At 39.3% G+C, this 12,705-nt stretch overlaps 1 protein-coding gene across 3 annotated transcripts in view; it reads right to left on the bottom strand.

Moving 5' to 3' along the window:
* The window catches only part of DIAPH2 (diaphanous related formin 2), an 863,347-nt gene that overhangs the window by 588,543 nt on the left and 262,099 nt on the right, over positions 1-12,705 (bottom strand). The gene's annotated exons all lie outside the window — the stretch shown is intronic.

Raw genomic sequence — 12,705 nt, 5'->3', positions numbered from 1 at the left:
ATCTGGGACTTCCCTGGTGGTCCAGTGGTAAAGAATCCGCCTTACAAAGCAGAGGACTTGGGTCCAATCCCTCGTCAGGGAACTAAGATCCCACATGCTGCAGGGCAACTAAGCCCGTGCACCACAACTACTGAGCTCCTGCGCCTCAGCTAGAGCCCGCGTGCTGCAAACGACAGAGCCCACGTGCTCTGGAACCCGTGCGCCACAACTAAAGAGCCAACGCACCTTGGAGTCTGCACATCACAACGAGAGAAAAGAAAACCTGCACGCCACAACTCGAGAGAAGCCCACGCGATGCAGCGAAGAGCCCGCGCCACAACGAAGAGCTTGTGCCATAACAAAAGATCCCACATGCCTCAACGAAGATCCCGCATGCCACAACAAAGACCCGATGCAGCCAAAAATTTTTTAAAATAAAATAATTTTTTAAAAAAATCAACAAGCTCATCTTAAAATATCATATTAAAAAAAAGATTATTAAGGGTCAAAATGGCCCTTAAAATAAGGCTACAGGGGAAGATACAATAACATTCAATAATTCAGGTTTCCTAAAGAAAGATTTCACTTGAACAACTTCTGAACAGGGGCAGAATATAGTATTACGTAAATAAGAAAACAAACATCAAACTTCTCAGGTCTAATCAAACACTCCAAAATATAAATAAGTGAAGCACCTCTTTTGGGAAATATTCTCAATACTGTATACAGAGTTTATTCTGTATACCTATACGTAGCCATCCTATACCTATTTATTTACCTAAAAGAAATGAAAGCATATGTTTATAACCAGAATTGTATGTGAATGCTCATAGCTATGGCCATTCTGACTGGTGTGAGATGATATCTCATTGTAGTTTTGATTTGCATTTCTCTAATGATTAGGGATGTTGAGCATTCTTTCATGTGTTTGTTGGCACTCTGTATATCTTCTTTGGAGAAATGTCTATTTAGGTCTTCTGCCCATTTTTGGATTGGGTTGTTTGTTTTTTTGTTATTAAGCTGCATGAGCTGCTTATAAATTTTGGAGATTAATCCTTTGTCAGTTGCTTCATTTGCAAATATTTTCTCCCATTCTGAGGGTTGTCTTTTGGTCTTCTTTATGGTTTCCTTTGCTGCGCAAAAGCTTTTAAGTTGCAGCTTTATTTATAATAGCTAAAACCAAGAAATAATCCAAATGTCCATCAACAAGTAAATGTATAAACAGGTTGTGCTACATCGATATACCGTAAAAGTACTCAGTTATGAAAACAAATGATACATGCCACTACCACAACACAAATGAACCTCAAAATAATTATGCTGAATGAAAAAAGCCAGCAAAGAAAGGACATGCTGTATGTTTCCATTTACATAAAATTTTAGAAAATAAAACTAGTCTATACCAAGAGAAGATCAGTGATTGTCTCACGATGGGGAGAAGGGGGAAGCATGGGAAGAAGACAAAAAATGAGAATGCAGAAATTTTAGGGGGTGACAGAGATGCTTATTATCTTTAATTTTAATTATTTTCTTATACAGCAGGTGCTTATCAGTTATCCATTTTATACATATTAGTGTATACATGTCAATCCCAATCTCCCAATTCATAACACCAATACACCCCCGCCAAACTTTCCCCAGCTGTTGTCCATACGTTTGTCCTCTACATCTGTGTCTCAATTTCTGCCATGCAAACCAGTTTGTGTGTACCATTTTTCTATGTTCCACATATATGCGTTAATATATGATATTTGTTTTTCTCTTTCTGACTTACTTCACTCTGTATGACAGTCTCTAGATCCATCCACGTCTCTACAAATGAGCCAATTTCATTCGTTTTTATGGCCAAGTAATATTTCATTGTATATATACATATACCACATTTCTTTATCCTTTCGTCTGTCAATGGGCATTTAGGTTGCTTCCATGACCTGGCTATTGTAAATAGGGCTTAAGGGAACATTGCAGTGCATGTATATTTTTGAATAATGGTTTTCTCTGGGTATATGCCCAGTAGTGGCATCTCCGGGTCATATGGTAATTCTATTTTTAGTTTTTTAAGGAACCTCCATACTGTTCTCCATAGTGGCTGTATCAATTTACATTCCCACCAACACTGCAAGAAGGTTCCCTTTTCTCCACACCCTCTCCAGCATTTGTTGTTTGTAGATTTTCTGATGATGCCCATTCTAACTAGTGTGAGGTGACACCTCATTGTAGTTTTGATTTGCATTTCTCTAATAGTGATGTTGAGCAGCTTTTCATGTGGTTCTTGGCCATCTGTACGCCTCCTTTGGAGAAATGAGTATTTAAGTCTTCTGCCCATTTTTTGATTGCCTGTTTGTTTTTTTAATATTGAGCTGCATGAACTGTATATATATCTTGGAGATTACTCCGATGTCCACTGATTTGTTTGCAAATATTTTCTCGCACTCTGAGGGTTGACTTTTCATCTTGTCTGTAGTTTCTATTGTTTTGCAAAAGCTTTTAAGTTTCATTAGGTCCCATTTGTTTATTTTTCTTTTTATTTCCATTACTCTATGAAGTGGATCAAAAAAGATCTTGCTGTGATTTATCTCAAAGAGTGTTCTGCCTATGTTTTCCTCTAAGAGTTTGATAGTGTCTGGCTTTACATTTAGGTCTTTAATCCATTTTAAGTGTATTTTTGTGTATGGTGTTATGGAGTGTTCTAATTTCATTCTTTTACATGTAACTGTCCAGTTTTCCCAGCACCACTTACTGAAGAGACTGTGTTTTCTCCATTGTATATCCTCGTCTCCTTTGTCATAGATCAGCAGACCATAGGTGCGTGGGTTTTTCTCTGGGCTTTCTATCCTCTTCCATTGATCTATATTAGTGTTTTTGTGCCAGTACCATAATCTCTTGATTACTGTAGCTTTGTAGTATAGTCAGTCTGAAGTCAGGGAGTCTGATTCCTCCAGCTCCGTTATTTTCCCTCAACACTGCTTTGGCTATTTGGGGTCCTTTGTGTCTCCATACAAATTTTAAGATTTTTTCTTCTAGTTCTGTAAAAAATGCCATTGGTGATTTGATAGGGATTGCACTGACTCTGTACATTGCTTTGCGTAGTACAGTCATTTTCACAATATTGATTCTTCTAATCCAAGAACATGGTATATCTCTCCATCTGTTGATATCATTTCAATATCCTTCATCAGTGCCTTATAGTTTTCTGCATACAGGTCTTTTGTCTCCCTAAGTAGGTTTATTCCTAGGTATTTTATTCTTTTTGTTGCAATGGGAAATGGGAGTATATCCTTAAATTCTCTTTCAGATTTTTCATCATTAGTGTATAGGAATGCAAGACATCTCTGTGCATTAATTTTGTATCCTGCAACTTTACCAAATTCATTGATTAGCTCTAGTAGTTTTCTGGCGGCATCTTTAGGATTCTCTATGTACAGTATCAGGTCATCTGCAAACAGTGACAGTTTTACTTCTTCTTTTCCAATTTGTCTTCCTTTTATTTCTTTTTTTCTCTGATTACCATGGCTAGGACTTCCAAAACTATGTTGCATAATAGTGGCAAGAGTGGACATCCTTGTCTTTTCCTGATCTTAGAGGAAATGCTTTCAGTTTTTCACCATTGAGAATGATATTAGCTGTGGGTTTGTCATATATGGCCTTTATTATGTTGAGGTAGGTTCCCTCTACACCCACTTCCTGGAGAGTTTTTATCAAAAATGGGTGTTGAATTTTGTGAAAAGCATTTTCTGCATCTACTGAGATGATTATATGGTTTTTATTCTTCAATTTGTTAATATGGTGTATCACATTGATTGATCTGCGTATATTGAAGAATCCTTGCATCCCTGGGATAAATCCCACTTGATCATGCTGTATAATCCTTTTAAAGTCTTGTTGGATTTTGTTTGCTAGCATTTTGTTGAGGATTTTAGCATCTATATTCATCAGTGACATTGGCCTGTAATTTTCTTTATTTGTAGTGTTTTTGTCTGGTTTTGGTATCAGGGTGATGGTGGCCTTGTAGAATGAGTTTGGGAGTGTTCCTTCCTCTGCAAATTTTTGGAGGAGTTTGAGAAGGATGGGTGTTAGCTCTTCTCTAAATGTTTGATAGAATTCACCTGTGAAGCCATCTGGTCCTGGACTTTTGTTTGTTGGAAGATTTTAAATCACAGTTTCAATTTCATTACTTGTGATTGGTCTGTTCATATTTTCTATTTCTTACTGGTTCAGTCTTGGAAAGTTATACCTTTCTAAGAATTTGTCCATTTCTTCCAGATTGTCCATTTTATAGGAATAAAGTTGCTTGTAGTAGTCTCTTAGGATGCTCTGTATTTCTGTGGTGTCTGTTGTAACTTCCCCTTTTTCATTTTTAATTTTATTGATTTGAGCCCTCTCCCTCTTTTTCTTGATAAGTCTGGCTAATGCTTTATGAATTTTGTTTATCTTCTCAAAGAACCAGCTTTTAGTTTTATTGATCTTTGCTATTGTTTTCTTTGTTTCTGTTTCATTTATTTCTGCTCTGATCTTTATGATTTCTTTCCTTCTACTAACTTTGGGTTTTCTTTGTTCTTCTTTCTCTAGTTCCTTTAGGTGTAAGGTTAGATTGTTTACTTGAGATTTTACTTGTTTCTTATGGTAGGCTTGTATTGCTATAAACTTCCCTCGTATAACTGATTTTGCTGCATCCCATAGGTTTTGGAGCATCGTATTTTGGTTGTCATTTGTTTCTAGGTATTGTTTGATTTCCCCTTTAATTTCTTCAGTGAACTCTTCGTTATTTATCCTCCATGTGTTTGTGTTTTTGACGTTTTTTTCCCTATGACTGATTTCTAGTCTCATAGCGTTGTGGTCAGAAAAGATGCTTGATATGATTTCAATTTTCTTAAATTTACTAAGGCATGATTTGTGACCCAAGATGTGATCTATCCTGGAAAATGTTCCATGCGCACTTGAGAAGACAGTGTAACCTGCTGTTTTTGGCTGGAATTTCTTATAAATATTAATTAAATCTATCTGGTCTACTGTGTAATTTAAAACTTGTGTTTCCTTATTAATTTTCTGTTTGGATGATCTGTCCATTGGTGCGAGGTGTTAAAGTCCCCCACAATTCTGGTGTAACTGTCGATTTCCTCTTTTATAGCTGTTAGCAGTTGCCTTATGCATTGAGATGTTCCCATGTTGGGTGCATATATATTTATAATTGTTATAACTTCTTCTTGGATTGATCCCTTGATTATTATGTAGTGTCCTTCCTTGTTTCTTTTAACATTCTTTAAAGTCTATTTTATCTGATATGTGTATTGCTACTCCAGCTTTCTTTTGATTTCCATTTGCATGGAATATCTGTTTCCATCCCCTCACTTTCAGTCTGTATGTGCCCCTAGGTCTGCAGTGGGTCTCCTGTAGACAGCATACATATGGGTCTTGTGTTTGTATCCATTCAGTGAGCCTGAGCCTGAGCCTGGTTGGAGCATTTAATCCATTCATGTTTAAGGTAATTATCGATATGTATGTTCCTATTACCATTTTCTTAATTGTTTCAGGCTTGTTTTTGTAGGTCCTTTTCTTCTCTTGTTTCCCACTTAGAGAAGTTCCTTTAGTATTTGTTGTAGAGATAGTTTGGTGGTGCTGAATTCTCTTAGCTTTTGCTTATCTGTATAGCTTTTGATTTCTCCGTCGAATCTGAATGAGATCCTTGCTGCTTAGAGTAATCTTGGTTGTAGGCCTTCCCTTTCATCACTTTCAATATGTCATGCTATTCTTTTCTGGCTTGTAGAGTTTCTGCTGAGAAAGCAGCTGTTAACCTTATGGGAGTTCCCTTGTATGTTATTTTTCCCTTGTTGCTTTCAATAATTTTTCCTTGTCTTTAATTTTTGTCAATTTGATTACTATGTGTCTTGGCGTGTTTTTCCTTGGGTTTATAATGCCCTGGACTCTCTGCACTTTCTGGGTTTGGGTGGTTATTTCCTTTTTTTGTTAGGGAAGTTTTCTACTATAATCTCTTCAAATATTTTCTTGGGTCCTTTCTCTCTTCTCCTTCTGGGACCCCTATAATGCCAATGTTGCTGCATTAATGTTGTCCCAGAGGTCTCTTAGGCTGTCTTCATTTCTTTTCATTCTTTTTTCTTTATTCTATTCCATGGCAGTGAATTCCACCATTCTGTCTTCCAGGTCACTTAACCATTCTTCTGCCTCAGTTATTCTGCTACTGATTGCTTCTAGTGTATTTTTCATTTCAGTTATTGTATTGTTCATCTCTGTTTGTTTGTTCTTTAATTCTTCTAGGTGTTTGTTCTTTAATTCTTCTAGGTCTTTGTTAAACATTTCTTGCATCTTCTAGATCTTTGCCTCCATTCTTTTTCTGAAGTCCTGAATCATCTTCACTATCATTATTCTGAATTATATTTCTGGAAGGTTGCCTATCTCAACTTCATCTAGTTGTTCTTCTGGGGATTTATCTTGTTCCTTCATTTGGTACATAGCCCTCTGCCTTTTCATCTTGTCTATCTTTTTGTGAATGTGCTTCTTGCTTCACAGGCTGCAGGACTATAGATTTTCTTGCTTCTGCTGTCTGCCCTCTGGTGGATGAGGCTATCTAAGGGGCTGGTGCAAGTTGCCTGATGGGAGGGACTGGTGGTGGGTAGAGATGGGGGTTGCTCTGGTGGGCAGAGCTCAGTAAAACTGTAATCGCTTGTCTGCTTATGGGTGGGTCTTGGTTCCCTCCCTGTTAGTTGTTTTACCTGAGGAGACCCAACACTGGAGCGTACTTTGGCTCTTTGGTGGGGCTAATGACAGACTCTGGGAGGGCTGACAGCAAGGAGTACTTCCCAGAACTTCTGCTGTCAGTGTCCTTGTCCTCAGGGCGTGACACAGCCACCCCCTGCCTCTGCAGAAGAGCCTCCAACACTAGCAGGGAGGTCTGGTTCAGTTTCCTATGGGGTCATTGCTCCTTCCCCTGGTTCCTGATGTGCACACTACTTTGTGTATGCCCTCCAAGAGTGGAGTCTCTGTTTCCCCCAACCATATTGAAGTCCTGCAATCAAATCCCGCTAGCCTTCAAAGTCTGGTTCTCTAGGAATTCCTCTTCCCGTTGCTGGACCCCCAGGTTGGGAAGCCTGACGTGGGCCTCAGAACCTTTCCTCCAGTGGGTGGATTTCTGCGATATAAGTGTTCTCCAGTTTGTGAGTCACCCACCAAGCAGTTATGGGATTTGATTGTATTGTGATTCCTCCCTTCCTACCGTCTCATTGTGGCTTCTCCTTTGTCTTTGGATGTGGGATATCTTTTCTGGTGAGTTGCAGTGTCTTCCTGTGGATGACTGTTCAGCAGTTAGTTGTGATTCCAGTGCTCTCACAAGAGGGAGTGAGAGCACGTCCTTCTACTCCGCCATCTTGAAATGTTTATTATCTTGACTGTGATGATGGTTTTAAACGTAGACACAAATATCAAAATTTATCAAATTTTATAATTTAAATATAGGTCATTTTTCTCATATGACGTATACCACAATATTTTTTTCTTTGCTGTAAAGAACTTTGTGGCTGAAATAAGGTAACTAAGGAAGAAACTGGGAAATGATGAGATCAAAGCGGCACCAGATCTGTGCAGTACTGGCACTGGTTGGTAATGGTTTTGATTAAAATTTCATTGGGAGAGGGACCTTGAAGATGGCTGAGGAGTAAGATGTGGAGATCACCTTCCTCCCGACAAACACATCAAAAATATATCTACATGTGGAACAACTTCTACAGAACACCTACTGAATGTTGGCAGAAAGCTTCAGACTTCCCAAAAGGCAAGAAAATCCCCAGGTAACTGGATAGGGTAAAAGAAAAAAGAAAAAAACACAGACAATAGGGACAGGACATGCACCTTTGGGAGGAAGCTGTGAATGAGAAAAAGTTTCCACCCACTATGAAGCCCCTTCACTGGCAGAGACGGGGGGTGGCGGAGGGAAGCTTCAGAGCCACAGAGGAGAGTGCAGCAACAGGGGTGCAGAGGGCAAAGCAGAGAGATTCCTGCGCAGAGGATGGGTGCCGACCAGCACTCACCAGCCGGAGAGGCTTGTCTGATCACCCGTTAGGGCAGGTGTGGGCGGGGAGCTGAGGCTCTGGCTTCAGAGGTCAGATCCCAGGGAGAGGACTTGGGTTGGCTTCGTGAACACAGCTTGAAGGGGGCTAGTGCACCACAGCGAGCTGGGAGGGAGTCCGGATAAAAGTCTGGACACGCCTAAGAGACAAGAGACCACTATTTCACAAGGAGAGGGGATTCCTTCCCTGTCTGCCCACAGAAGGCAGAGCACCGCCTAAACGAGCTCCAGAGACAGGACTGAGCCACAGCTATCAGATCAGACACGAGATATGGGCATGAAACGCTAACACTGCTGCTGCAGTCACCAAGAATCCTGTGTGCAAGCACAGGTCGTTATCCATAGCCCCCCAGAAGCCTGTGCAGCACGCCACTGCCAGGGTCCCGTGATCCAGGACAAGTTCCCCGGGAGACCACAAGGTGCGCCTCAGGCTCCTGCAATGTCACGCTGGCTTCTGCCGCCACAGGCTCGCCCCACATTCCAATTATAACTACCGTACCGCTGCCTCCCCCCTGGCCTGAATGAGAAAGAGGCACCTAATTAGCCGATGCTTTACCCCGGCCTGGCTGGGCGGAAACAGATGCCCGAGGGTGACCTACACAGACAAGTAGGGCCAAAAGCAAAGCTGAACACTAAGAAATCTGAGAATAAAGAAGAGAAAGGGAAGTTTCTCAGTGCAGCCTCAGGAGCAGCGGATTAAATCCCCACCATCAACTTGATATACCCTGCTTCTGTGGAATACCTGAATAGAAAACAAACCTTCCCAAAATTGAGGCCATGGACTTTGTGAACAACTGGAGCTTGGGGTTTGCTGCCGTGACTGATTTGCTTCTGATTTTTATGTTTATCTTAGTTTAGCTATTAGCACTTTTTATCATTGGTGGATTTCTTTATTGGTTTGGCTGCTCTCTTCTTTATTCTTTTAGTATTATTATTATTTTTTCTTCCTTTTCTTCTGAGCCATGTGGCTGACAGGGTCTTGGTGCTCCGGCCTAGGGTCAGGCCTGAGACTCTGAGGTGGGAGAACAGAGTTCAGGACACTGGACCACCAGAGACCTCCCGGCCCAAAGTAGTATCAACTGGCGAGAGCTCTCCCAGAGATCTCCATCTCAATGCTAAGACCCAGCTCCATCCAACAGCCAGCAAGCTCCAGTGCTGGAGCCCCATGCCAAATAACAAGACAGGAACACAACCCCAGCCATTAGCAGAGAGACTCCCTAAAATCATAATAAATTCACAGACACCCCAAAACACACCATGAGATGCGGCCCTGCCCCCAGAAAGACAAAATCCAGCCCCACCCACCAAAACACAGGCAACAGTCCCCTGCACCAGAAAACCTACACAAACTACTGAACCAACCTCACTCACTGGGGTCAGGCACCAAGAACAACAGGAACTACAAACCTGCAGCCTGTGAAAAGGAGACCCCAAACACAGTAAGTTAACAAAAATGAGAAGACAAAGAAATAGGAAGCAGATTAAGGACAAGGTAAAAACCCAAAAGTCCAAACAAATGAAGAGGAAATAGGCAGTCTACCTGAAAAAGAATTCATAGCAAGTATAGTAAAGATGATCCAAAATACTGGAAATAGAATGGAGAAAATACAAGAAACGTTTAACAAGGACCTAGAAGAAATAAAGAACAAAGAAACAATGATGAGCAACACAATAAATAAAATTAAAAATTCTCTAGAAGTAATCAATAGCAGAATACCTGAGTCAGAAGAACAGATAAATGACCTGGATGATAAAACAGTGGAAATAACTACTGCACAGCAGAGTAAAGAAAAAAGAATGACAAGAATTGAGGACAGTCTCAGAGACCTCTGGGACAACATTAAATGCACCAACATTCAAATTACAGGGGTCCCAGAAGAAGAAGAGAAAAACAAAGGGACTGAGAAATAGTTGAAGAGCTTATAGTTGAAAACTTCCCTAATATGGGAAAGGAAATAGTCAATCAAGTCCAGGAAGCACAGAGAGTCCCATACAGGATAAATTTAAGAAGAACCATGCCAAGATACATATTAATCAAACTATCAAAAATTAAACACAAAGAAAAAAATATTAAAAGCAGCAAGGGAAAAACAACAAATAACATACAAGGGAATCCCCATAAGGTTAAGAGCTGACCTTTCATCAGAAACTCTGCAAGCCAGAAGGGAGTGGCAGGACATATTTAAAGTGATGAAAGGGAAAAACCTACAAGAAAGATTACTCTACCCAGCAAGGATCTCATTCAGATTTGACAGACAAAGTAAAACCATTACAGACAAGCAAAAGTTAAGTGAATTCAGCACCACCAAACTAACTTTACAACAAATGCGAAAGGAACTTCTCCAGGCAGGAAACACAAGAGAACAAAAAGACCTACAGTAACAAATGCAAAACAATTAAGAAAATGGTAATAGGAACATACATATTGATAATTACCTTAAATGTAAATGGATTAAATGCTCCCACCAAAAGACACAGACTGTCTGAATGGATACAAAAACAAGACCCATATGTATGCTGTCTACAAGAGACCCACTTCAGACCTAGGGACACATACAGACTGAAAGTGACGGGATCGAAAAACATATTCCATGCAAATGGAAATCAAAACAAAGCTTGAGTGGCAATTCTCATATCAGACAAAATAGACTTTAAAATAAAGACTATTACAAAAGAAAAGCAAAACACTACATAAATGGTCAAGGGATCAATCCAAGAAGATGACATAACAGTTGTAAATATTTATGCACCCAACATAAGAGCACCTCAATACATAAGGCAAATGCTAACAGCCATAAAAGGAGAAATCAACAGTAACACAATCATAGTAGGGAACTTTAACACTCCACTTTCACCTATGGACAGATCATCCAAAATGAAAATAAATAAGGAAACACAAGCTCTAAATGACACATTAAACAAAATGGACTTAATTAATATTTATAGGACATTCCATCCAAAAACAACAGAATACACTTTCTTCTCAAGTGCTCATGGAACATTCCCCAAGATACATCATACCTTGGGTCACAGATCAAGCGTTGGTAAATTTAAGAAAAATGAAATCATATCAATTATCTTTTCCAACCACAACATTATGAGACTAAATATCAATTACAGGAAAAAAACTGTAAAAAATACAAACACATGGAAGATAAACAATACACTACTAAATAACCAAGAGATCACTGAAGAAATCAAAGAGGAAATCAACAAATACCTAGAAACAAATGATAATTAAAACATGATGACCCCAAACCTATGGGATGCAGCAAAAGCTGTTCTAAGAGGGAAGTATATCCCAATACAAGCCTAACTCAGGAAACAAGGAAAATCTCAAATAAACAATGTAACCTCACACCTAAAGCAATTAGAGAAGGAAGAACAAAAACTCTAGTTAGCAGAAGGAAAGAAATCATAAAGATCAGATCAGAAATAAATGAAAAAGAAATGAAGGAAACAATAGCAAAGATCAATAAAACTAAAAGCTGGCTCTTTGGGAAGATAAACAAAATTGAAAAACCATTAGCCAGACTCATCAAGAAAAAAAGAGAGAAGACTCAAATCAACAGAACTAGAAATGAAAAGGGAGAAGTAACAACTGACACTGCAGAAACACAAAGGATCATGAGAGATTACTACAAGCAATGATATGCGAATAAAATGCACAACCTGGAAGAAATGGACAAATTCTTAAAAGAGCACAACCTTCCAATACTTAACCAGGAAGAAATAGAAATTACAAACGGACCAATCACAAGCACTGAAATTGAAACTCTGATTAAAAATCTTCCAAAAATAAAAGCCCAGGACCAGATGGCTTCAAAGGCAAATTCTATCAAACATTTAGAGAAGAGCTAACACCTATCCTTCTCAAACTCTTCCAAAATATAGCAGAGGGAGGAACACTCCCAAACTCATTCTACGAGGTCACCATCACTCTGATACCAAAACCAAAGATGTCACAAAGAAAGAAAACTACAGGCCAATATCACTGATGAACATAGATGCAAAAATCCTCAACAAAATACTAGCAAACAGAATCCAACAGCACATTAAAAGGATCATACACCATGATCAGGTGGGAATTATCCCAGGAATGCAAGGATTCTTCAATATACACAAATCATTCAGTGTGATACACCATATTAACAAACTGAATAAAAAGGATATGATAATCTCAACAGATGAAGAAAAAGCTTTTGAGAAAATTCAACACCCATTTATGATAAAAACTCTCCTGAAAGTAGGCATAGAGGGAACCTACTTCGATACAATAAAGGCCATATATGACATACTCACAGTTAACATCATTCTCAGTGGTGAAAAACTGAAACCATTCCCTCTAAGATCAGGAAGCAGACAAAGTTGCTAAACAGATGGAGAGATACACCATGATCTTGGATTGGAAGAATCAACATTGTGAAAATGACTATACTACCCAAAACAACCCAGTGATTCAAGGCAATCCGTATCAAACTACCAATGGCATTTTTCACAGAACTAGTACAAAAAATTTCATAATTTGTATGGAAACACAAAAGACCCTGAATAGCCTAAGGAATCTTGAGAAAGAAAAATGGAGCTGGAGAAATTAGGCTCCCTGACTTCAGACTATACTACAAAGCTACAGTAATCAAGGCAGTATG

The sequence above is a fragment of the Neophocaena asiaeorientalis genome, unplaced genomic scaffold (genome assembly GCF_003031525.2).
Source record: "Neophocaena asiaeorientalis asiaeorientalis breed wild unplaced genomic scaffold, Neophocaena_asiaeorientalis_V1.1 scaffold656, whole genome shotgun sequence".
NCBI classification, from domain to species: domain Eukaryota; kingdom Metazoa; phylum Chordata; class Mammalia; order Artiodactyla; family Phocoenidae; genus Neophocaena; species Neophocaena asiaeorientalis.
The sequence above is the reverse complement of the archived record's forward strand: the minus strand, read 5'-3'. Positions and strand labels throughout refer to the sequence as shown.